The sequence below is a fragment of the Dipteris shenzhenensis genome, chromosome 27, assembly GCF_047967505.1.
Source record: "Dipteris shenzhenensis isolate YYH24624 ecotype China chromosome 27, Dip_SZ_1.0, whole genome shotgun sequence".
Lineage (NCBI taxonomy): Eukaryota > Viridiplantae > Streptophyta > Polypodiopsida > Gleicheniales > Dipteridaceae > Dipteris > Dipteris shenzhenensis.
In genome coordinates, this window is record NC_141622.1 from 36,827,781 (window position 1) to 36,855,221 (window position 27,441).

Sequence of the window (27,441 nt, forward strand, 5' to 3'; positions counted from 1 at the left end):
ATCATGTACATGTTCATGGCTAAAATCACACCGATGCATGTTTTGCTGGGCTCATGCATGGTGAAAAACAAGGATTTTTGTTTCCAAGACATGAAAATGATAATCAATGGGAATGAAACTTTTTCATAGTCTTTACACAAGTGATTTTAAGGCCCGTGCAAAGTATCATGTCCATTAGGTACCATTTATATGGCTAGAAGCACATCAATGCATGCTTTTCTATGCTCATGCATGATGCATGCTAAAAGACAATGAAATATTTTTTCTAAGGAATGAAAATGATACCCTCTAGGAATGATACTTTTCAAGGGTCTAAAATAAGTATTTTAGGACTAGTGCATAGTATAATGCCCATAGGGTGCCATTTATGTAGCTAGAAGCACACCAATGCATGCATTGCTATGCTCATGAATGATACATGGTTGAAAACAAAAAAATATTATTCCAAGCCATAAAAATGATACACGATGGATGTGATACTTTTCATGAGACTTAAAGTCACTTATTTTGATGCACATCAAAGTATCATATCCTATGAGTACCATTTGCATGGCTAGAAGCACACCGATGCATGTTTTGCTACACTCATGCATGATGCATGGCGAAAATCGAGGAAATATTCTTTCCAAGCTATGAAAATGATACCCAATGGTCATGATACTTTTAAATCACTTATTTAAGACATGTGCACAATATAATGTCCATCGAATACCCTTTCCATGGATAGAAGCACACCGATGCATGTTTTGCTATGCTCATGCATTATGCATGGTAAAAAACAAGGAAATATTCTTCCTAAGCCATGCAAATGAAGCCCGATTGGAATACTACTTTGTACAAGACTAAAACTAAGTGATTTTAAGCCCATGAAAAGTTTCATGCCCATTGAGTGCCATTTTGCATGTCTAGAAGCACACTGATGCCTATTTTACTACGTGTGCATGCGTTCTAGGGTTTTTCTAAAACAACTGGACGTGTAGAACTATTTTTTGATCAAGATCTGGTAAAAAATTTGGGCATCAATGACATATATTCTTACTAAGTCTTGTCCCATTATGGGTCATGGATCCATGGACTTAGCCTTTACCCTATCAAAAATTTAGTGAATGAAGGTGCATTAAAGGGCCCTAAAATAAGGCCTCGTTTAACTCCAAATGCAATAACACCTAGCATGAATCTTTGTACCAACATGAACTAAAGGGATTTTGAGTTTGGCATTATTTCAAACATGGATGCCCAACATGCCCATGAAAAACCAAGGTCATGGACCCACAATGTCTTAGTTTATGCCACATAGGGTTTTTCTTAGAAAAGTCGATGTGCAAGATTTTTTATGGAAAATTTTGGTACAAAGCTTAGGGCCTTAATGACTAGTCATAGCAATTCTTGTCCCTATCAAAAATTTAGTGATGCAAGGTGCATTAGAAAAAGGGATACGGATCCTAAAAGAAGGCCTCATGCTACTGCAAACAAAATACCACCTAACAAGAATATTTGTATTACCATGCATTCGAAGCCTACTAATTTCGGTCCTATTTTGAGCATGGATGCCCAACATGCCTATGGAAAACCAGCATTGTAGGCCCACAATGTCCCAGTGCATGCCACATAGGGTTTTTCTAAAAGAAAGTGAGCATGTAGAACTATTGTGGACAAGATTTGGTACAAATATTGGCCTCTAGTGACATGGATTCATACCAATTCTTGTCCCATTATGGGTCATAGAGCCATGGAGTTAGCCTTACCCTATAAAAAATTCAATGATGCAAGGTGCAATAAAAAAAGGGATACATACCTTAAAACAAGGCTCCTAGATTCCAAAAATTTCACAATCCACTAGATGTTATCATCTTATAAACTCTATCAAGTAGTGGAATGGAAAGAAGCATTAAAATTTTGAGGAAATTAAAAAAAGTGAGAACGTTAATGTTTGTACAGATTTTCAATATTTTTTTCGATGCAAATAGCGACCTTGTGGTGTCTAAAATCCCACACCCTAAATTGTTTTGCTATCATTCCTATCTCTCAAGATTTCAAACCATCTCCAAACCTTTCAACCACCTCTCCCACACTTCTTGGACCGAAGAGACATCCATTGGAGTGAGGAGACAATACAAGGCTCCAAAAAACAAACTTGTTTTCTAGGCGTGTTGACTTTTCTTTCTCTTTTAAATTATTCCTGTCTAGTTTCCATTTTCCTTTCACTTTCCATTCTCCTTTCCCTTTTCCTTTCCTCTTTTCTTTTGTTTCCCTTTCCCTTTTCCTTCTCCCTTTCCACTTCTCTCCTCCCTTTCCTTGTTCACTTCTCCATGTTCACTTTTCCCCTCTCCCTTCTCTTTCCCTTTTCACTTTTCCTTGTTCCTTTTTACCTTTCCTTTTCCCTTTCCATTTCTCTTGCCCTTTTCCTTCTTCTTCCCTTTCTAAGTATTTCCCTTTCCATTTTCCCCTTTTTCCTTCCTAAGTAGATAGAATGAAAAGTTCCTTGTTTAAATATAAGAATGTTTTCCTTCCCCTTCCCCTTTCCTTTTCCCTTCCCCTATTTCTTCAAATTACTTGAATAGAATCAATATTAAAAAAAAAAAAAAGAATGAATGTTTCCATCTTTAAACAAAATGAGTATTTTGTTATTTAAATACAATGAATGTTTCCCTTCCCTGCCCCTTCCCCTCTTCCTTTCACTTCCACTTCCCATTTCCCTTTCCCTTCCTTATTTAAATACAATGAATGTTTCCCTTCCCTTCCCCTTCCCCTTCCCCTCTTCCTTTTTCTTCCCCTTCCCCTTCCCCTTCCTTATTTAAAAATTCTAACCGTGTAAGTGTTTATGGCAATTAAACATGCTCTCTCTCTCTCTCTCACACACACACACACACACACACACACACACACACACACACACACACACACACACACACACACACACACACACACAAACACACACACATTTTGGATCGAAACATTATGAACAAATAAAAAATAAATAGGAAATAAGCCACCAAAAGTATGCACACTGCACAATCATATTATAATTAATTCAAAAACTAGATTACAAGATCAAAACATTTGTTCATAGAGAGATCTCCATTCCTGCACATTGTGCAAATATCATTCCCAAAACCATCAGATCCAATTCCAATAGTTGTGTCATTTCACTTTGTATCCCTTCGGATCTTACATTGCTAACCCATATCCGGGTAGATAGTACACCAGGTTAACAGTTGACACATCTCAGTGGTTAGAAATTTTGGGATTAAAATTTTGACCTAAGACCTCAAGTGCATGATCAGATTATTCTACTCTTCATGCTTGGAATCGTAATTGACTCCCTTTCTAGTGCTACATCTCACTAGTCTAGCACTATACCCATAGAGCTTGGTGCAATACCAAGATACAAGTAGTCTCCATACACACCTGTCAACTATATCTCCATGAATTAATGTGGAACAAAATTGTGATAGGTATCTCAAAATTGATATCCAAATAGAAGCAAACTAATGAGCTTACACATATTCAAATTACCTTAAATGTCTCAAAGAAATTAAAATATTTTCTTCAGTAGATTGTACTACTAGTGTAGATTTTACCACAGGAAGATCTTATGTCTCTGGTGTGTCAACGTAGTGAACCTCCTCATCTTGGCTCTCTGAGTTGGTATAAGCCGCCAATTGAATGCCCAGTCTTTGCACTACCTCTGTATGTCCATCATTAATAGGGAGAGAGATATGAAGGTGTTCAGTGATTTAATCTATTAAAGCATCCAGGTTCTTTAACACCTTCGATTGCAATCCTATGTCTTTCTCATAAATCTTTTTTGGTTCAAGAAAGTTAGTTGCTTTTGATGCCATCATGAGAATTTTTGTAGCCTGTTGGTCTATAACTAGAAAATTTTGATGGGTCTTTGATACTGTTGGATCCTTAACTACTTGAGCAACATCCGTCAAAATAAAAGATTTATTCTTAAAATCATCTAATAGCAAGATTTTAAAAGGAAGGCTCAAACTAGTAGAGGATGTGTCTTGGTTTTCACGCTCCAGGTTGTAGGCCTCTTCCATTAAGGAATCCATCATCCATGAAATCTTGAAATCTTGAACATAGGTATTTTGGACTTCAATTTGTAGATATATTTATGCAGCTCAACCACCTATTTTTGTAGCGAAAAATTGGAATTGGCTTCCTTGTGATGTTCCCAGGTCTATAGGGGCTATTCCTCCAAATTTCACAATCTAGTTTGAATATGGGCCCACAATCCTTGCATATATTGTGTGATCTTAGATTTCAGGTCTTCTAATTCTATATCACGCATAAATGTTCCTAAGATTTCAGCTTCATCCTCCACCATAGGTTTGAACTACTCTTCACAGGCCTCAAGGTTGCCAACTAGTCCTTGAGCATCATATTTTCTGTGTAGGCTCTTATTTTCCTATGCAAGCTGCTCAATTTCCACCCCAACATGTTGAGTAATCTCCTTAGACTATGATTGTAGGTGGTTTTCCATTACCTCCTTCCTCTACAATTGCTTCTTGTATTCCAAAGCTATCATTTCCATGGTGGTCCTCTGTTCCAAAAAATTCTCCTCCATGATTTTCATTTTTTGAGTTTTGAACCTCAAGTCTTCCTTTAAACTTGCCACATGATGCACCAAGATGCCATTATCTTGCTTATGCTACTTACATTCTTCATAGATCTTCTGCATTTGAGTGCTTTTGTCATGTTCTTGTTGATGAAACCTATCCAAAAATTCTAGTACTTTCCAAGCACACTTGCATAGGTGATATAAATATTTTTTGGAGGTTCATCATCTAGCAGAGAATTGGATTCCACATTCTCGTGGTCCCTCCTCTAAAGATGGAAATTTTTGCACTGGACTATCAGGGACAGACATGCATCCTGATTTTGCTTGTTGAGGGCTTCTAGAACCCGCCCATCATCTAAAATTAGGGTTTTCATCTGAAGATTTATCCTTAGCATTTTCCTAGTTCTGCTCTGGTCGGTCTTCCTATACTGATTCCAAAATCTACTTGCTGCCTTGAGGAGCATGTGGCCTCTTTGAGGAAAATTTGATTCCAACAAGTATTTGCCTTTCTTTTTTCCTTCAACTTATTCTACAATTTCCTTCTCTCCATACCCTACTTATGCAAAAATTGTATTTGCTCCTCGTCTAAGATTTCCAATATGGCTTTTGTTGCCACCATGGCCTCTTCTTTGAATGATCTAGGAATACACTACCTGGGTCATAATGCATTTGGAATGTGTGCGAGCAGTGTGCATGGAATGGGGACCAAAGCTTACTTTATGTGAAGCTCCATTGTTTATCTTTTAGATTAATTTCCCCCATAATCTGGTCATAGAAAATTTGTGCCTAGTTCACTAGCCTTCCCCATCTCTTTGAAAATGGACTTACGACAAACAGATTCCCTATTTTGGTGTAGTGCATCAAAGCAAAATTATGCAGGGCGAAGTATTCATATTTCCTCAATAGGAGAACTCTTTCCAAGAACCATAGACATTCTTTCTTTTTATGTTCACCTTGTGCTTGCTTTACCAAGAAATATCCCTTCGCATGGGTGTGAATCCCAAATTCCTTCACCATAACTTCCTCCCTCAAAATACTTGCATGATGCCTTGGTCAGGGCCTCGGGATCTAATGTAATTCACAAATTCTAGAAATTAGCTCCGATGTGATAGGCATCTTGGGTGCTAGATGTCCCCAAGTATCTTGTAAGTATTTGAACTTCTTGTTAGCTTCCATATTATGGCCCAAGTCCACCATGGGAGCTTATAGAAGCCATACACCAGAGTGCATTTTTTGTTATCTCATCATCTAAATTGCATTCAAAATCTATAAAGCAAGAAGTTGTATCCACAGCTAATGCCCTTGGATGGTGATTCTACTATAAGATTGTCATACTTCCACCCTACTTGACAATGTAGGGAATATTGTGTTTCCCAAGAGACTATGTTTTTTCATTTTGGGGTTGAATCCCATTGCAATAATTTTTAGGCTAGTAGAATTACTACAGGCTTGTTTGACAAGTGCATTTTATTTACCTTCTAGGATCGATTGTGATATGCACGAAACATGTTGTTGAGGGAAGCAAAACGATATCTTGAGATATTGCACTGCAACTTTCAACTCATTGGAAGTATTCCAATTTTTGATCCGTTGGATTTGCTCCAAATTAGATAGCAAAGAATGAGGCAAATATAGAGAGGAGAAAGAGAGAACTCGCTCCACCCAAGCTGAAAAAGAGGAGTTTGCTACTCAAAAGTGCCTAGAGGAGGAGGAGAAGGAAAAGTAACTAGGTGTACAACTGAAATAAATACTTTAATTGAATACAGGAGAGAGTTGGTAGACTTTCTAAGAAAAATCACTTCTGTAGCATTCGTCATGGGCAATTGCCACCACATGAAGCTTAACCCATATGAAACCGAGAAAGTGCTTTTTAGGAAAAATCAATAATTCCTTATTTCTTTTTTGCAATTCTAATTATATTGACCATGGCAAGATGGTTTCAGCACAAGATTGGGTTGAATCTCAAATAGAAGTAGCCAATACTAATGCTTTCTAGTGAGTAGTGAGTAGTGAGTATAATCTGGAGGCTTATAATTGTAATTATTTAAAGGTGTTTGTTAACACAATTAGTAAATATTATAAGAGTTCGCAACTGCTTTTGATGTAACTTAAGTGTTAATGTCATGGTATTTAAGGTGTATGTTAACACCATTTAAATATTATGAGAGTGTACAGTTGCTTTTGATTTAACTTAAGTGTTAATGTCATGGTATTCCTATGCTGGTATCAAAGTCAATGTAAGATGCCACATTAAATTTTATAATTATAATTTTATTTCTTACAAAAAATTATTAAAAATTTCTTGTTTCATGCTTTAATCTGTTTTTTTAATAAATTTGTCCAAAAGTATTCATAGAAGGAATTTGGACATTGGAAAGTCCAAAATTAATGAAATATATGTTAAAGAAGGAGAAGAGGTAAGGAGTGGAAAGGAGAAGGAAAGAGGAGAGGGAAAAGAAAGGGAGAGAAATGCACAAGTAAAGAGGAAAAGATAAAGGCAAAGGGGAGATCAAGGAAGAGCACTTATAATGAAAGTGGTATCAAGATTTAAGTTCATGTTTACTTTTGTTTATAAAAAAATTTAAAAAAATAAGAGAGAGAGAGAGAGACAGAGAGAGAGAGAGAGAAAGAAGAGAGGGGGAGGGAGGTGGGGCGATAGCGGCAGCAAAGTAGGAGGAACGCCAACGGTGGATGAGGAAGCAAGAGTAGCGATGGAGGAGAAGGGGGAGGTAGTGGCAGCCGCGAAGAGGAAGGAGGGGCAATGGTGGCAGGGCAGCGGCGGTGGGGAAAGGGGGAGGATAGTAGCGGTTAGAGGAAGGATGCAATGGTAGGAGGCAATAGGCTACGGCGGCGGGAGGCAAAGCACGACGATGAGGAAAGGGGGAAGTGGTGGGTGGCTTGGTGGCTGTGGCCGCTGAGGGGTAAGGGAGGGGTGGAATCCCCCACCCTCTCTTACCCCTCAGCGATTGTGGCTACTAGGGGGGGTAAGGTAGAGGGAAATGCACCCCCTCCCTCACTCGTCAGCGGGGCCATGGCCCCTAAGGGGTCAGGGAAGGGGGACATCCCCCCTTCCCTTACCCCCTGGTGGTCGCAACCACCGAGGGTTAAGGGAGGGGGAAGCCTCGAGAGGCACCACAGGTGGCATGGCATGCGAGTGAATGATGATGGATTGGTTGCATGACATAAAGGCAGGCAATGGTGGTGGTGGGGGGAGGGGGAGGCAGAGGGGAGGGAGGAGGAGTGACAGTGGAAGTCAAGAAGGGAAGTAATAGTGGAAGATAGAAGGGAAGGAGAAGGAGCAATGGTGGAAGGCATATGCGAAGGGAGTGGCAAGGGGGGAAGAAGGCAGCACGGCACATGGGGGGTAGGAGGCAAAAAGGTGACAAAAGGAGACGGACGACAAACAAAAGGCCACAGACGGTGACAGAAGGTAGCCAATGGTGGAGGGAGGGAGATAGTTGGAGAGGGGAGGGAGAGAGGAGGTGGGAGGGAATATAGAGAGAGGAAGAGAAAAATGTGTGTGTGTGTGTGTGTGTTTAGATTAAAAAGTCCCATCGATAATTGAGCCATACAATTGATTCCATCAATTGGATAAAAAGTAAAAAAATGGGGAACAACAAAAATTTCCAAAAATTTCCACCAAAATTAAAATTTTTTAATAATATTGAGTTTGAAAAACACAATATGGAAAAAAGATGTCGAATCCTCAGGCAGTCCAGGTTCCAAGGTTAGGGTCCACTTACTTGCCAGCATCCAAACAAACGAGGTGTTAGAACAACATAATTATGTTTGGGTAGACAGATAATGCCTATTTTCCCCGACTTGTTATCACTTTACCTAGGAATATAGAGAACCATATGGGTTCTTAGATAGATTAAAAAAAGTTTAAGTCACAAGTGGACTAAGGAGCGAATGAGGGCATGGGTTGAGAAGGGGTTAGTGGAGGTATGGGAGGATTAGTATGCTTGGTGTGTGGGGTGCTTAAAAAAAGAGTATAAAGGGGAAATTTCAAGAGGTGTACATAAAAGAATAATTCATCATTGGGAAGTATTCGTGTGTGTGTGTTTAAAAAATAAAACCTTTTAACAACACAGCACACGAAGCTCAAATAAGGGTGGATAATCATTATTTATATATGGGTGTACATAAAATAAGAGTTAGTACAAAAGTGTCGAATCCGTCCAGTAGTCCAAGCTCCAAGGTCAGGGTCCACTTACCTGGCACCATCCAAACAAACCTAGGTGTTAGAACATCATAGATTTGTGAGGGAAGACAGGTAATGCATGTGTACCCTAGCTTATTATCACTGATACCAAAGGCCAAGACAACCCACCAGATTCTGAAGTAATCAATGCAATTTATAGACATAAAATAGGGGGGATATATGACACCCTACCCAAGGATACATATGCTTTCAAAAAAGAGGGAAATATCATATGCATACATTTCTCACAAACAAGGGGGACCTTTTCATTCTCTTAAAGGAACCATTTAGACCCACCACAAGGGGGTAGTCCTCACCCTTGGGAAGCTTAACCTTTTCATCTTCTCTTGTAATTAAAAAAAAACAAAAACTATCATGAGGGGTAATCCACACTCATGATTGACAATCAAGGATCCTCTAAAAAGAATAGCTACCTCCACTAATAACAATTTTGACTCAACCACGTGAAAAAGAAAAATAAGGAAGGGGTTACTACGTACCAATAAAGCCCAAGTAAATTTATTAGAAAAGGTGGAAGTGATTATTTAGTTAAGTAACCAATGAACATTATTTAAGGGGGTAAGATAATAGGTTAAGAAGTTGCACAAAGAATGGGGGTCCATTAAAAGATATATATATCTAATAGCTTAACCAAAATAATTTGGTGTGGGTATCCAAAAAAAAGGGGGAATCACCATACTAATAAAAACATCAAGGTACCCAATCATCTATAAAAATTGATTTAAATGTGTTTCAGGGGAAGTGGGGGTTGTGGGTAACACCATAGTGAAAGTGTAAGAAATGGCTGTGTGTGTGTGGGGGAGGTTTAAAGGGGGTATGTGTGTGTGTGTGTGTGTGTGTGTGTGTGTGTGTGTGTTATTACCCAGAAAAGAAATCAGGACAAGAGGTTAGACACTAAGCATGGCGACGCTCAAGGGCCATAAAGGAAAGGAGAACGTGAGGGTGAAACGTTATCATGGGTGGGGAAAAGGGATTAGAAGGGGAGGGAATGAAGAGGGAGACTATGGCATAAGGGGAAAGGGAGAGGGGAAATAGAAGCCTGTACATGATGGGAGGAGGAATGTAAAGATGGAGACATCAAGGGAGAGGGCCATGCTTTATTTGAAAGGAAGGGAAGGGGGAAATCAAAGTACTAGCTAGGTGGCTTTACAAGAATGAGCGTGTCCCATCAAGGAATAGCCCCCTTCTTTTATAGCCAAGAGAGGGGGTCTCTCCCAATAAATGCATCCTCCCACATGCATGGTGTGTGTGGAAAAGTCTCCCATGTGGGCTAGGCAGTTACACACTCTCAATTGTGTGCAACAACCCTTTGCCTCATTTGTCCACATAAATCAAGCTCCATATCTCAAGTCTACGATACTCTTTTGGTCTTTTCCTAATTTTATAATACGTTCAAACCTCTAGGAGGACAGGGTTGGCACAAGGAATCTTGCCACCTCATCCTATTTTCCCCATTATTTAACTTGCATCCTTGGACTATCTATACCCCCCCCCACATGGGCCTATCCTACATGGAGCAAATAATCCAATATAATATCCATCTCCACCTATTTTATATTACTTCTCTCATGGACTTTAGGCCATATCTCCCTAAATGCAAGCATGGGACCACCTAGGTGGAGGGGTGGCACATGGAGGAACCATGCCACCTTACATTTTATAATATTACTACCATGGATTATGTACATCACACCTTATGGGTCCTCTTACGTGGAAGGGTGGCACATGGTCATGCCCTGCCAGCTCAACCCTGGGCCCTATGCACACCATATTTTATTATACTATTGCCACACATACAAACACACACACACATATTTATGCCTTCTTCCTTAGACAAATTTATCCATAACAGTTCCCCCCCCTAGGCAGGGAATGCATAGCATTTCCATGCCTGGGTCCATCATGCATAAAGAAGGGCTTGAGGTAATGCTTGTTGATCACCTTCTTGCCATATGGCTCATGCAACTCCCGAACCTGTATAGGCCCATTGTTACGTTCCTTGATCACTTTGTATGGATTGGTCCACAATGGAAGGAACTTCTTATCCATTTGGTGGTCCAATATATTATCAAAGCATAGCACAACATCCCCCTCAGCAAAGTGTCTTTCCCATCCCTTGCAAATCTTAGCATCCAAGCGGGCCTTTTGTTGATTCTTTTGAATCTTTGTTTGATGTAGGGCAAGGTGTCGGGTTTCATCTCGCTTCTCAAGTTGAACCAACCGAGCCTCTACATGTTCATCCTCTGTCATCCTCTGTTCTTGTGTGAATCTCAAAGCCAGAATCTCTATCTCTAGTGGTAAGACATCCTCAGTACCGTACACCAATTCAAAAGGAGTATGACCTGTAGACGTTTTATGAGTGATGTTGTAAGCCCATACGGCTTCTGTGACGTTCTGATCCCACTGGCTCCTATTCCCTGTAGCCATTTTTCCCATGGTTTTACAAATGAGGCTATTGGTCTGCTCTGTTTGACCCATGGATGCTGGATAATAGATGCTAGAAGTGCGACGATCAATACCCATGCGATCCATGAGTAACTCCATTGCTTCATTTAAGAATGGACTCCCTTGTCAGATACTATTTCCATGGGTGTCCCAAAGCTTGTACAGATACGTTCAAATATGAAATTTGAAACTGCCTTACCATTTGCTGCGGGGAGGGTGATAGCTTCAGCCCACTTAGTGACATACTGAGTGGCTACCAAAAGATACTTCTTTTTGTGGTAGTCATGGGCAGGGGCTCGACAAAATCTATTCCCCACTTCTAAAACGGATGGATGGACATCACTGGGTGATGTTGCCTAGGACACAAATCCTTCCTACCAAAGAATTGGCATGGTTCACAAGTTTTGCAATGCATAGTGGCATCCTTGAACAAGGTCGGCCAATAGTACCTAGCATGTAAAATCTTCTTAGCTATATAGTCACTGGCATAGTAGCCTCCACAAAATCCATCATGATAATGCTTCAATACCTTAGGTACTTCATCTACATCAATGGCCCGTCTTGATATCCCATCCATGCCTTGATAGTACAACACCCCATCAAAGAGGGTGTAGCGCCTACTATCTTTGCAGATCTTCTTTCTCTCATAGCTAGTACTTTCTAGAGGAAAGGAGAAAGTAGTCAGAAACCTATCGATACCACCATACCATGGATCCCCAACTTCTATGGCCGCTACAAGGGTTACATCAAGGCACTCCTCTAAATCAATCAAAGCATTCTTCAAGTTGGAACAACCCCCTTTTACAATTTTGAAAGAAAATTATATTCTTGTAAAACTGCCAACCATTTGGCCAACTGGCCCATGGGATTTGGTGATTGAAGATTCTACTTTGCAAGACCAGTGCCAGTGAGTATAATGAAGGAACTTCCAACCACATAATGCTTAAATTTCTCAATGTAGAACACCAAAGACAAGGCATGCTTATCAGCCCTTTGAGTAGCATCGTTCGGTGTCGAGCAATTGTCGAGAAGCAAATCGAATGGGATACATGAACCGATCCTTGCCTTGCTGGAGAAGAATACCTACTAGAGTGTGCTCACCAAACCCAGGATTGATATAGAAAGTCTTTGACCAATCTAGATTGTGTAGAATGGGTTCTGGAGTGAGAGCATTCTTGATTTGTGCAAACCCATGATCACAATCCTCATTCCAAGAGAAATCAACCCCATCTTTCAATAGCATAGTCATGGGTCGTGTCAAAGTAGCATATTGATCAATGAAGCAACGATAGTATCTTGCTAGATTGACAAATAAGTGTACCTGACGTGTGGTTGTTGGTGAGGAGAGCTTGAGGATAGTTCTACCTTCTCGGGGTCAGGCTTGACACCATCGGATGAGACAATATGTCCCAGTAACCTCCCTTGAGTGGCTCCAATGGTGCATTTCTTAGGGTTGAGATTGCCATTCGCATCATTGACCCTTTGGAAGGCCAACCTAACCTTCATGACATGCTACTTACGTGACGAGAATATACAGAAATCGTCTAAAAACACCTCCAAGAAATCCCCCAAATAAGGAGCAAACAACATCTGCATAAATCTTTGAAAGGTAGCAGGAGCATTGGTGAGGCCAAATGGCATTACTTTGAATGCAAATGTCCCCTAGGGTGTGGCAAATGTGGTTTTAAGCACATCTTCTTCGGCAATTCTGATTTGATAAAACCCAGAGTAACCATCATAGAAAGTATACATCTCATGACCACTTACCTTCTCAAGAATGACGTCTTGAAAGGGAAGAGGATGATGGTCCCTCTTGGTGGCTGCATTGAGTTTCTTATAGTCAATGCAGACCTGCCACTTGTTGTTTTTCTTTGGGGTGACTACCACTAGTGAAACCCATTCAGTATTGTGAATCGAAACAATAAACCTAGCTTCTATAAGTTTCTGCAACTCTGAGCACAAAGCATCAGTCTATAGGGGCCCTAATCTCTGATACTTTTGAGCCACAGGCTTCGCATCAGGCTTTAGCTCTATCTTGTGCTCTATGGCAGTCACATGGCGAAGGTGGCGGTAGCTAGTTGCGAAGAGGTTAGGGAAATCTTTGAACATTTCTAGGAACTCATCTTTCTCACTTGGAGTGAGGTCTAGGGAAAGCATAGATTCAAGCTATTGAGGACTAGCTATTACCTTTTTTGTAGGTGGTAGGGTCAGAGAAACCCCCATCATGTAAACTTCCTCCTCTGAAAACTCCTCCCCCCTGTCTGATCCTTCCATTCATTCAGACACCGAGGATGAGAGAGTATCATTGTCTTGCTCCTTTTCTTCTTTTGGTTCCATGGCACCTGGTTGCACCGGGATCTTCTCCTTAGAAGCACCAAAAGACATGTGTCCTATCTTCCAAAAGCTGACTGCATCACTCTTTCTCAACCATGGTCTCCCGAGTATGGTTGGGTGACTCCCGGCTATATCTTCGATGTCCACTACATAGAAATTGACGGTGGTGGTCAACCCATTGACAGTGATGGGCAAATGCTCAATGACTCCCAGGGTGGCGACTCCTCGACCATCTGCTACCTTGATTCGAGTGGAGGAATGCCTTGTGCATTTCAAATTCAATTTTTTCATGATTCGGGCCACCATGATATTACATGCAGCTCCCCCATCAACACACACGCTTTTGACACGGTAATTATCTATGATGACATCTACTGTATGTGGGTACTGATTAATTTCTTCAGAGATAGAAGAGACCACTCGTACCTTTTCCTTTTTCTTGCTCCTCCTTGTTGAGAGCCCTTGTTGTAGCTCATGTCTTACCTTAGGGCTTAATTTTATTAGTTGAGAGAGCATGATGCTCAAAGATCGATGAGCAAGGTCTTGAACGACTGAATAGTCCTCTTGCCTCGAGCTGATGGGAAAATCCGAGGGTGACCACTTACTCCTGCGAGATCTTTTAGTCTTCTCTGTTGGTGGGTCTACCATCTTAGCATCTGAGGGCTCTGAGGACACCTTCTTCCTAGGGTAGCCCAGTCCATGGTTTGGAGAGGGGTCCGAGGTGGTACGACTTCTTTTCCTGAGGTCAAGGATCTCTACATCAGAATCCTTAGTGCCTGATTCACTTAGAAGATTCAGCCTTGGAATATTGGGACATTCCATGCGATAATGATCCTTCTAGTGGCACTCGTAGCACACAACGTTGGCACCTTCTCTTGGAGGGAAATTGGATTGATTTCTGATGCCCACCATCTCAAGCCGAAGATCATTCAGGGCCTTGGCTAGGTCATTGACTCTGGGTTCTTTAGTAGGAGGGGCCATGGGAGTAGGAAGGAGGGGGGCTCGTGGGTGAGGCTGGGGAAATCTTCCAGACAGAGGTTGAGGATATACTCCTTGTTGAGGGTAAGCATCTAAGGGAGGACCATACATTTGAGGTGGAGGCGGTGGATACATCCCTGATGAGGGGTGGGGGTACGCCCCTGAGTTAGACCCCCCAGGTTGTTGTTGCAAGAATTGAGGGGGTTGCGGAGGGACAATCATCTTCTTTGAAGCGGGGTTTGAAGCGGGGTTAGACTGAACTTTATCAAACTTTTGAGCAATCTCATGTGCTAGCACCATAGTTTCTGGATTCTCCCATTTAAGCTTGAGGCAGAATTCGTCACTTGCTCCTACTACAAGGTAGCCCAACACATGCTGAGTCATTCCAGCTCGAAATCTGGCATTGTCCTCCTGCATGGTAATTAAACGGTCCAAGAGCACGGGCGCTCGATCCACATATCGGCATGCCTCCTCACCTTCTGCTTGCTTCAAGTTTGCCACCTGCAGGTACACATTCTCCGGCTCCTCTTCTTTGCCAAAATACTCAATCATCACTACTATTAACCTTGGCCAGCTTTGGCGAATGTCATCGGCCTGCTTCTCATACCACACTTGAGCCAAACCCTCTAGAAATGTGGGAAGAACCAACAACCACCATCTATCTTCAGTAAGAAAGTTGAGAGAAACACAACGGCGCTTGAAGGCCACAAGATACTCATTTGGATTTTCTTGAACCCATCCATAGAACACGGTAGCCATCAAAACCATCTCCCTGGTTCTTCATCAAATTATGTGCCCAAGCCTTTTTCTTAGCTATGGATAAAGTGGCTATATGCTTCACAATACTAGGGTCAATATTGTGCATTGACCAACAAGGATATCTAGAGCAAATATTTATTGATGCACTCCTCCATTCATTCTTTATTGAGAAGTTTCACTTGTACATAGATGCACTCATCCATTCATTCTTTATTGAGAAGTTTCTCCAACTGCAATGGTTACATAGGTGTTTGGCAAATATTTTACGGGCCTTGTTAAAGGCATAGCCTCCACCCACGTGGACACTAACCATGGGATAGGTTAAATATAGCTCTGGTAAGAGGGAGTTACTAGAACAAAGTAGTGGGATCATTTTGTAACTGAAGGGATAGTTGTAACTGTCCCTAATGGCATTCCTTAGTGGCTTGATCCACCACATAATGTTTTGGACTATGACTGTTACATTTTGAAACTCACTGTTGCCTTACAACAATCAGACTGATCTCGGATGGCTATAAACCTTGTATCAGCTTCTGTTGAGAGTTTTAGTTGTTGAGTTGATGTATTCTCTGCCAAAACATAATATACAAGAAGCATACTAGCTTTTGCAAGATTTCCTCTCTATTCTTTTTACATCTTGTGATAGTTTTTTGTAGTCCGATTACTTTCTGACTATACTTCAACTATTGGCACCTTGTTGTTAGGAGTGGAGATGTGTTTGTGTTTTTCACTTATCTGAAGACACTTTGAACACTATTGGCAATCCTATCAACGTTCCTATCTAGAATTGCCGATTTTTGATCACAGCACAACAAGCCACACTATCGATTACGATGTGAAACAACAAAGAAACGTACAAACTGCAACTCTAAAAACAACAAATCTATAGGATCGCACCTACATGCATAAAGATGGCGAATACGCCAACGATTACAAATGACATCATAAACCGCATACGGTAGCAATTGTTTAAAAAAAAAAATCTATCCTAGTGAATACACTAGTAGAGGAGGATCTCATAGTGCTACTTTAGCAATACGTGCACATCCATATTGAAAAGCAATACTCCACCAAAGCAAGCTTTGATTAGGCTCCATATAGTTGTCATTAAGCAGCAACTATAGGAGTGATCGTTTGAATCTAGAAAGGCTCAAAGCTTCAAGCTGCAACTCACAAAGAAAGACCCCAAGAAATGCAACAACAAGCAAAAAATAGTTGACAGTCGGACTCCTACTAGAATAACGACATACTACAGCAACATCAACAAGACACCAAAACAAGCATAGTACATCAAGGCCAGCAAAGAAGATCATAGCATCAACATTATAATTTCACTATGAAGGTAGCATGCAAAGCTTAGCTGAGAGTAGCGCATTCCTACCATCCGGTAAGCTATTGTAATCCCACATCTCTCCTTTTCTTTTCATGGAACGACTAGCCCATGTCGGATAGCTTCGGAGAGGAAACATCGCCTCGCCATATTGGTATTGCATATTTTACAAGAAATAGAGCTTGGCTAGAGGATGTGGCTAGAGGTTGCTTCTCAAACAGATGATCTAGAGGATATCTTTCACGACCCTGATTATATTCCTAGTGGGACAAGTTCCTCTGATAATTCCCTACATAGCTAGGAGGTGCACGAGGCAAAAAATGAGCTAGAAAGATTAATGCTGTCCACTCCAATAGAGGAATTACTACAAAGAACACTTGCCACTAATATTGTAGCCAGTGTCTTTGTGATTGCAAGGAAGCAACTGAATTTCAACCCCCTCCCACCACCTCCAAAGAAGAAAAAACAAAGCCTATCAAAGTTCAAGTTCAAGTTCATGCTCAGCAAAAAATGCAGAACCCATTGGTCAAAGCTACAAAGTTTATTGGCAAGAAAGGTCAAGATCCTAACAGCCATGTTGGGCAATTCAAGACAAGGTAGATAGCTAGTGGATTTGGAAAATTGCCAGATGATACCAAGAAGGAGCAATTTGCTGCAACGTTCAATGGTAAAGCAATCAATTGGTTTATGCAGTATGGTATTACACATTTTCACACATGATGAATTAAAGATTGCTTTCTTAAATTGTTTTAGGAAAGAGAAAACACCAGCGGACATCTTGAAAAAGTTGAGAACAATGAAAACAAAAAGACCTCATGGTTGAGGACTATTCATAGATGTTTAGAAACCTCAACAGAAGGCTCACAACAAATCAAAGACCTACCCAGGAGCAACGGGGAGACTATTTTTGCAAAGGATTAAACAAGGAGTTGAGAACTGCCGTAGTTGGTAGGGACTAGCTTGGAGGAGCAAATGATTTTAACATTATGGTGGAAGCTGCCTAGCGAGTAGAGAGAAGACTTGGTACAGCATCAAAATCCAAGAGGACAAAGAAGAAACATCATTCAGATTCAAAAATAGACTCAGAGATAGACATAGATACTGAAGCAGAAGAAGATACTAAAGATGAGGAAGACGACTCATCAGAAAATGATGAGGATGATGAGGAATACTCAAAGAAAAAGAAGAAAAACAAAAAGAAAGAACTAAAAGAAAAATCCATAGCAAAAAATATAGTAGACAAAATCTCCAAGTTGGAGAAGATGATTAAAGACCAACTGCAAAGCTTAAAGCCACCCCCACAACAGCAAAAGGTTCCATGTGAATTCTGCAAAAAGGAAAATCATGACAAAGAAAGATGCTGGTACATCCCCAATTACAGAGGCAGAGTACCACCTTACATTCAGGAACAATAGAATTAAGCACCAGCAATACCTACTAATCAAATAGCAATCACAAGACCACCACAACAAAGGTATCAAAATGTAGCTCCAAGAAGGCCGGATCAACAACCATGGGGGAACCAATAGCAAAGGCAAATGCAAGGCCAAGCTTGCACCTACTGTGGTATGGATGGCCATAGGCAAGGTCCACCATGTGAGCTTTGGTGCAAGCACATGGAAGAAAGAGGTATACCCATTATTCAATACAACAGAAGGAACAATCAAAATCATTAATAACAACCTCCTCCAGGAGTACATATGGTCTATCTAAAGCCCATCCATCAGGAGTATAACTACAACAATCAACGCAATCAAATAAATGTTCAGTTATGAGATCAAAGAATACAAAGCCATTACCAGGGCTAGGAGATGCCCCAAGCGAAACATCCAGGCCAATGAACTGGCCAAATCAAACTGAGACAAGAAACAAAGCATTGCAACAAGTGCTATAGAACAACACCTCACAAGATGTCTGAAAAGAACACTCAAATAACAAAGACTGTTGAGAGTTCATGCTCAACATCATGTGATCATGTGTGCATAGCACCATCACGTGATCATATGTGCATAGCATTAACCTTATAGAGTGCTATAAAGGAAAGGGTTAGATCTCCTAACCCTAACCCTAAAAGGGTTTGTATATATTCTATTTTTTCAACTAAATCTAGTGTACAGTTAGTCATTTGTGGTGTGCTCTCTAGCTGTGCCCTCTTTCCTCATCTCCACTCTTCTCCTCTCCCCTCTTCATATTTTGTCATGGTATCAGAGCTCCCTTGCCTTCCACTGAGGCATTGTGATTCCTGAGAGTGCGAGAGAGATTGAGAGATTGAGAGGTTTCTATCTTTCATTCCGTTGATGAAAGATTTCTGTTCATGTGAGAGGAATTTCCGTTCGTTCATCTCCTTTGAGAGTTCATTGAGAGAGAGAGAGAGCTTCCATTCATTCAGTTCACTTTGGTTGAGTGAAGAGATTGCCATCCATTTGGAAAGAGATTTATGTTGTTGTTCATTCTCAAGGCTCATTTCATGAGAGAATGATTCTATGATGTTTCTAGTTCAAAGCTGCGTTCCTTAGCTCAGCCTTGACATAGCATCAGCTCATGGCTCTACAACACAAGTGCCATTTAAAGTAGCAGCTTGATTAGCTTCATTTGTTCACTCGAGCCTCCCATCCAAGTATTACTATCTACGACCTCGAAGAGAGACAATTCAAAGCTGTAGCAAAAAAAAAAAAAATCAAGCTCGTGCGCCATCTTTGATGACCGGCCACGTCTCCAAGCAGCCTACTGAAGGCTCCTCCAACCGAGGGAAGGAGCTCCAAGCTCACTAGGGAGCCATTTACATAGCGACAAACAGCCAGTAGTTCTAAGGATCCTAAAGCTCCAAAGTCCAGTGCATGCAAGCTCACTCCACCAGCTCACAACCAAGGCGACCTCACAATGCAATGAACAACCAGAAATGCCAGTCCGCTCCTCCAGTGATGGCTCATGGTAGCGAAGGTCCAAACGGCTCCAACACTCCTTTCACAATCCTCACAGCTGATGGACATCTCTAAGGCTCCATTGACGCGGCTCCCTTTACAACAACGGCTCCCGTTACACCACACTGAGCAATGGCTGATAGTCGCTCGGGTAGCTCCAAGCTCCAGCTTCAAACTCCTCATGGGGTTGCCCTGGCTGCTCCGTGCTGCCTTCAACTTGTTTGAATCCGACGGTGAGCTCCTGCTATGTGTCCATCCACAAAGCTGGCACACCCCGCCTTGTCCCCCGCTTGCTTCCACCAGTAACTGAGCTTCAGCTCCAAAAGCCATCTACTGCGATGCGCTCCTAGCAAACGAACTACTCTCGCACAGATCCGTGGATTTTCATCACCCAGTAATGGAGAAGATGATGGAATCTGAAAGATTCTATCAAAATCTTCCAAAGATTTTGGTGCCCAACAGTCAGACACGTGGCAGATAGGATATAACTAGGGTCTGGTGAAGATGACCTTGGGTTAACTAGTTGATCCATAGTTGGACATGTGGCACCTTATCTCCAAGTGCCACGTCATCTTATCTGACACGTCAACAATGCTACCATGTCACCGACTGCCACATCATCAGTGCCACATAGGCAAACATGTCACTTGCCACATCATTAGCTGCCACATCAGCATATCCACATCATCACTACCACATCACCTCTGTCACCTCAGTAGTGCCACCTCAGTAGTGTCACATCAGTAGTGCCACCTCAGCAGTGCCACATCAATAGTGCCACCTCAGCAATAGTGCCACCTCAGCTATCCAGTAAGCATTGACCCCTGCCAAGCACACACAGCGCTCCACAGGCACTTCATGTGACCACTCCTGCCACCTCAGCATAGGACTTCACAGGCATACCTCTTGTTAAGTAGGTGCCACATCATCACTGCATGTGACTCACAGTGACACATCATCATTGAGCACATTTGCACTCCTTTTGCCCCTCCACCTAGATCAAGTCGTATCTCTTGATCCATGAAGAATTTGAGGGCACTCCAAAAAGGAAAGTCGCTCGTTTTTTTGTGCTCTACACGCTCATCACATCATACGCACATCTCGGCACAAGTTACACTCACATTTGAGCCTCGCCGACAAAACCACTTCCTTCACGCACATTTGCCTCTACATTGATGCATCTGACCCAGCACTTAAAAAGAACAAAAGAAAAGGAATTATTTGCTGTTCTTTCATCGATCGACCGTTGGTATAGATCTAGATCAGAGTAGACTAGATCGCCATAGAGGGGACGCTTTGAATTTCCCCAAGTTGCCAATCTAAGCCATGCCCGAAATTCCCGACTAGTACCTACTTGGAGTCAGTCCATACGCTCACATACGGTTTCACATCATTACATTACCTGAAACCTTACGTTCATCAGTTCAATGAGTAGACTTCTTAGTTCAGAGGCATTGCAGATTGATTCAGTGGGCATATAGCATTTGATTTCACACACACATGCCACCATTGTAAAGCCTATTTGGCTATCTCACAACATTGTGCGCATCATTTCAGCCTTTGTAAAGCCTCTTGGCTATTCCCGACATCATTGCCACAAGCCTTGTAATACAGATCATATTTTATATATTGCAGTTCTATCTTCACCGACGGTACAGAGATTTCACTTGGCATATTCAGTGTATTTGCAGTTGATTCATATAGAGATCTTCACGACACTTTTGAGTACATTTCTTGCACCATGTCGACTAGCAACCTCAATCTGGAGGCATTTGCTAAGTTAGACAACTCCAATTATGGTACATGGAAATACCAAATGGAGACCATTCTTGTGCTTCAGGACAAATGGGAGTATGTCGATGGGTCTACACCTAGATCATTGGCCGATCCAGCTACCAGTAGCTCTACTCCATCTATTGTCACAGCACCAGCAATGGAATCTACATCAGGATCTACATCTACACAAATAGTTTTTGCTCCAGTAGCAGATCCTACCATTGCCCGAGCTCAAGCAGAATGGGATAAGAAAGACAAGTATGCCTATCACTTGATCAAGCAGAATGTGCAAGATGTCATGCTAGGACAACTCAACACAGTCAAGACATCAAAAGAAGAATGGGATATGTTTGCAGCTCTCTACGAGTCCAAGAACACATCCAGGATTCTCACCCTAAGAAACCAGATCAACCAAAGTTTCCGCAATAGCAGTGAAACCGGTCATGCTTATGTACTCCGCATCAAAGACTACAATAATAAACTTGCAGCAGTAGGAGAGACTATGAACCCCGCAGAAATGGTTCAAGTCATTTTGAACAGACTAGGAGAGGGATACGAGAATCTAGTCTAGAGTATTGCCATCCAACGGCAAATTCTGACACTGGAAGAACTTCAGTCAGTCCTACTTGGTGAAGAACTCAGGATTCAGGCCATTCAAGCACGTAAAGGTCATTCTAATGATCAGGCATTCACAGCTTCAGAGAGAAGAAGAGGCAAAGGCAAAAACAGAGGTAGATCATACCAGAAAAGTGGTCATCATCAAAAAAATCAAAGTCAACATCAACATCAACATCAACATCAACATCAACATCAACATCAGCATCATCCTCAGCAAAATCAGAATCAGCAAAGAGGAATTCATTCCAACCGAGGAAGATTTCAAGGATGAGGGAATGCATCCACCAATGTGTCAAACATTCAGTGCAACTACTGTCACAAGTTTGGACACTATGAAAGAGATTGTTGCAAGAAGCAGTACGACCAAGGCGGTCAATCCTGTAGTAATCGAGGGAATTCTCGAGGAAGAGGAAATCATCATGGTGGACATTCTAGTCATAGTGATTTTGCAAATGAACTTGGAAATATGTTTCTTGCAAGCGAGGAATTGCATCAGACTAATACAATGCACCTAGACAGTGATTTCAATCCCAAAGAGGATTATAGTTATCAAGTCAACCAAGTGGAACAGGATCCTTGGTACATCGATAGCGGTGCATCATCTCATATGACAAATCATAAGGAATGGTTCATAGAAATGAAACCATTAGAAGGTCAAAAGAATGTCATCTACACAATAGATAATACACCGAATCCAATTCAAGGGACAGGTGTTATCCCTATGAACAATTTCACTGGTACAAAAGGATTAGTCAAAGATGTGCTCTATGTTCCAAAGCTCAACAAGAACCTTTTGTCAGTAGGTCAAATGATGGAACACAATTACAAAGTCATCTTCGACGGTGATGAATGCACTATCAAAGACAAATCTAAAAGATGTTAGCTAGTAGCAAAAGGTGTCAAGGAAGGATGCTTATACAGGATGCTAGCTACAATACTAGATAAGCATGTCATGTCAGCTCAAATGCAATAGATGCCACTATCTGCAAAATGGCACAAGAGATATGGTCATGTCAACTTCAAGTACTTGTTAGATCTCAGGAATTAGAATATGGCAATTGGGATTCCGAAGCTATAGTTTCTTGGAAAGGTTTGCGAAGCATGCTGCTTCGGCAAACAAAAGCGAACCAACTTTGTCAGAAGTACCTCTTGTGCATGAGGTATTCTTGATTTGATACATACAGATGTATGGGGTTATGCCTAGACCTGCAGCATCAATGGTTCACTTTACTACTTGACCTTCATAGATGACTACAGCAGATATTGTTGGGTCTACTTTCTGAAAGAGAAATATGAAGTGTTTTCCAGATTTCAAGAATTCAAAGCCATGGTAGAAAACCAAACAGGTAGAAAGATCAAGGTCATGAGATCAGACAGAGGAGGTAAATACATGTCTTCAGCATTCATGAACTTTTGCACAAATCACGTCATACGAAGACAATTCACATGTGCAGATACTCCTTAGTAGAATGCAATAGCTAAAAGGAAGAATGGGACTTTAGTAGACAGTGCTAGAGCAATGCTTAGTGAAAAGCATCTTCCAAATCAGTATTGGGCAGAAGCAATAGCTATAGCTAACTATTTGCTTAATCGACTTCCTACTGAACCGATACAAGGTATAACTCCCTATGAAGCATTCACTAGACACAAGCCACGCATTGGGCATCTCCGCATATTTGGTTGCATAGCATATGCCCACATACATGATGATCATCGCAGGAAATTGGATGCAAAGTCACGCAAATGCATCATGGTTGGCTACAGTGAAGAAAGCAAAGCATACAAATTGTATGATCCCATCAACTGCAAAGTCATTATCTCCAGAGATGTAATCTTTGATGAGGAATCAGAATGGAAAACCTCACCTATGCAGGAGATAGAAGCATCGACTTCACAGTCATTTATAGAACAGGTTGATGAAGAAGAGCAAGAATTGCCAGCAACACCCCAAGCAGAGCCACAACAGCTCAGACGGTCTACTAGGGAAAGCAGACCACCAACCAGATTGACATATGTTCAGAAAGGCAAAGCAATTTAGGTGGAAACCATCAACTATGCTCTTATGACTACCATCATGGCTACAGAAGAGCCAGTGTACTTTGAAGATGCAGTAGACAAGCCAGAATGGCAAACTGCTATGAATGAAGAAATGGATGCTTTGTATAAGAATAACACTTGGGAATTATGCAACCTTCCACCAGGAAAGAAGGCCATAGCCAACAAATGGGTATACAAAGTGAAGTACAATCCAGATGGTAGTATTTAGAGATATAAAGCCAGATTAGTTGCAAAAGGATTTGCACAACAATATGGTCAAGACTATGATGAGACTTATGCTTCAGTAGCAAAGATGGATTCCATACAGTTCTTGATATCACTAGTGACACTTAGCAAATGGAATGTGTATCAGCTAGATGTTAAGAATGCATTTCTCAATGGTTATCTAGATGAGGAAGTCTACATGCAACAACCAGTAGGTTATGTTGAACCAAGAAAGGAGAATAAGGTTTGCCATCTCAAGAAAAGTCTCTATGGCTTAAAGCAAGCACCCAGAAGTTGGTATAGTAGAATTTACAAGTATTTTGCTGATCTGGGATACATGAAATCCAATGCAGATCAAAGTCTCTACTACAAAGTTCAAGGGGAAGAAATTACTATTGCAGTTTTGTATGTAGATGATCTGATTGTGACAGGAAGCAAGGATAGCTTCATCAGAAAATTGAAACAAGACTTATCTATAGAGTTCGACATGAAAGATCGTGGACTTATGCACTATTGTCTTGGAATTGAGTTCTGGAGAGATTCAGATAGCACATTCATGAGTCAGCTCAAGTATGTTGATAGTCTTCTGAAGAAGTTTCATATGGCAGATTGCAAGATTGCAGCCACTCCTATGGAACAGAGTTTGAAACTTACTAAAGATTCAGAAAAGCCTACAGTCAATGACAGATACTACACATAGCTCATTGGATCTCTTATATATTTGACAATCACACGACCAGATATTTGTTATGCAGTGAGCTCACTAGCACAGTTTATGGCAAATCCAAGACAGTCTCACTGGAATGCAGCCAAAAGAGTCTTGAGATACATTAGAGGTACAAGATAGTTTGGGATAGAATACAGAGGAAGTCATCCACGGTTGCATGGGATACTATGACAGTGACTATGCTGGAGATCATGAGACCAGGAGATCGACACAGGGATATGCATTTTTCCTTGGTCAAGGTGCTATATCATGGTTGTCAAACAAATAGCCAACTATTTCTTTGTCTTCAACTGAAGCAGAATATAGATCACTCATACAGGTGCATGTGAGGCTATATGGCTCAGAAGACTATTGTCAAAAACAGATTACTTTGATGAGTCAAAGCCAACAACAATATACTGTGATAATCAATCGGTTCAAGCATTGGCCAAAAATCCAATATATCACTCCAAGACAAAGCACATTGATGTCAGAGAGCACTTCATCAGAGAAAGAGTGTTACTTGGTGACATCACACTGCGGCATTGTGATAGCAAAGAAAATGTTGCAGACATCTTTAGCAAACCACTCGGTAAAGAGCTATTCGAGAAACACCAACTAGTTGACGCAGAGGAAGGACATTCCCATAAAGGGGTATGATGGAAGGTAATGCTTAGTCCTTCAATTCTAAGGGGTTGTATATATTGTATTTTTTCAATTAAATCTAGTGTAGAGTTAGTCATTTGTGGTGTGCTGTCTAGATGTGCATAATGCAATACCAACAGATTCGACTGCAGTCTTCCTGCACAACAACAACACAAAAATCATGCTATAAATTTACAATGCAGTAGCAATACATCAGGGCAGTTTCCAAGAAAGAGCCAACCTCCATAAAGTGCTTCCTCAAGTCAAAATGCAACTCCAAAATAGAAAATGAATTCTCAAGTCAGAACATCGCTAGAGTTCCCAGAATTACAGAATACAACTACATAGACAGAACAATGGACTATGATACATTCCAAGACAACTCCAGGAAGTGAGGATACTACAACATGTGCCCAAGAGAAGCAGCAAGACATGAGAATGAAAATGAGGATAACACACTCTTTTTCCAAGAGTTAATGGACTCCAAGGTACAAATTACTCTTGATCAACTAGTAAACTTGGTTTCAACTTTCAAACATCAAATTTGTAAGAGATTGCATCCAAAAGAGTCAGATCCAATAGATGCTCAACAACCAAGTAATGAAGAGGAAATTCCCGATATTTACACATCAACAATTGAAGATGTGGACTACCAACAAGTACCACTCATGCAATGTATTGGTTCTAGCACCATTTTAGGCGAGGATGGTTGACCAAAGGAGAATTCAACCTCTTGGAATATTAAGAGGGCAAGAGATTACAATCATGGGACTAACATTCATATTCACATTTGTAGTGCTCCATATGGCAAAAAAGGATTCTGCTTACTCAATGCTATTGGTTAGGCCATGGTTAAGAGCTGCCAAGGTCAAGCAAGACTGAGGCTCAGAGAGAATCACTACCAGGAAAGGGAAAAAGAAAGTCAAGATCAACCTATCCTCAAGAAGGTGTTTTCCAAGAAAAACACAGCCACTGCAAAGTAGAGGGAATCAATATGATTCCATAATATTTTGATGAAGATGAAGAATAAATTTCCCTCAGATGAAACCTCACTATATATCCTATTTTTGAGATTGACGTTATTAAGATTATTGATCAATATACAGATCCAAATCAATAGATAACACATTCCGACACAAATCCAACTATTGCAAAACAGAACAAAATCAAAAACCAGATGGATCAGGTTTTCATAGAAAAAAATACAATAGAGGCCAATGATGCAAACAAAAATGACACACCAGAGGATATCACTTCTAAATCAGTAGAGGAATCAATCATGGAAGCATAAATACAATTTGAAGAACATATGCAAAAAAGTGCAAGGGTTAGGCAGGATGACTTGGAGGAGATGAACTTGGGAAACAGTGAAAACCCACAACTAGTTATGGTAAGCACAAATCTCTCTCCACCTTTAAAAATGGCACTCAAAGAATTATTGATGCAGTATAAAGATATTTTTGCATGGCACTACACTGATATAAAAGGGTTAGATCCTAAATTCTGCCAACATAGAATCAATCTAAAGACTGATGCAGTACCAATCATACAAAGCAGATATATAATGAATCCAAATTATGCCAAGCTAGTTAAAGAGGAGATTGAAAAGTTATTAAGAGTTGGTTTCATGTATCCCCTGACACATGTCACATGGTTATCTCCTATTGTCATTGTTCCTAAAAAAAAAGGGAAACTGAGAATCTGTGTAGACTATAGAAAGTTAAATGCAACCACTATCATTGATCCATTCCCACTACCATTTGTGATTCATTGCTTGATGCTATAGCTAGACATGTAATTTATAGTTTTTTGTATGGTTTCCGTGGGTACAACCAAATCAAAATAGCTCCAGAAGACAAGGATAAAACTGCT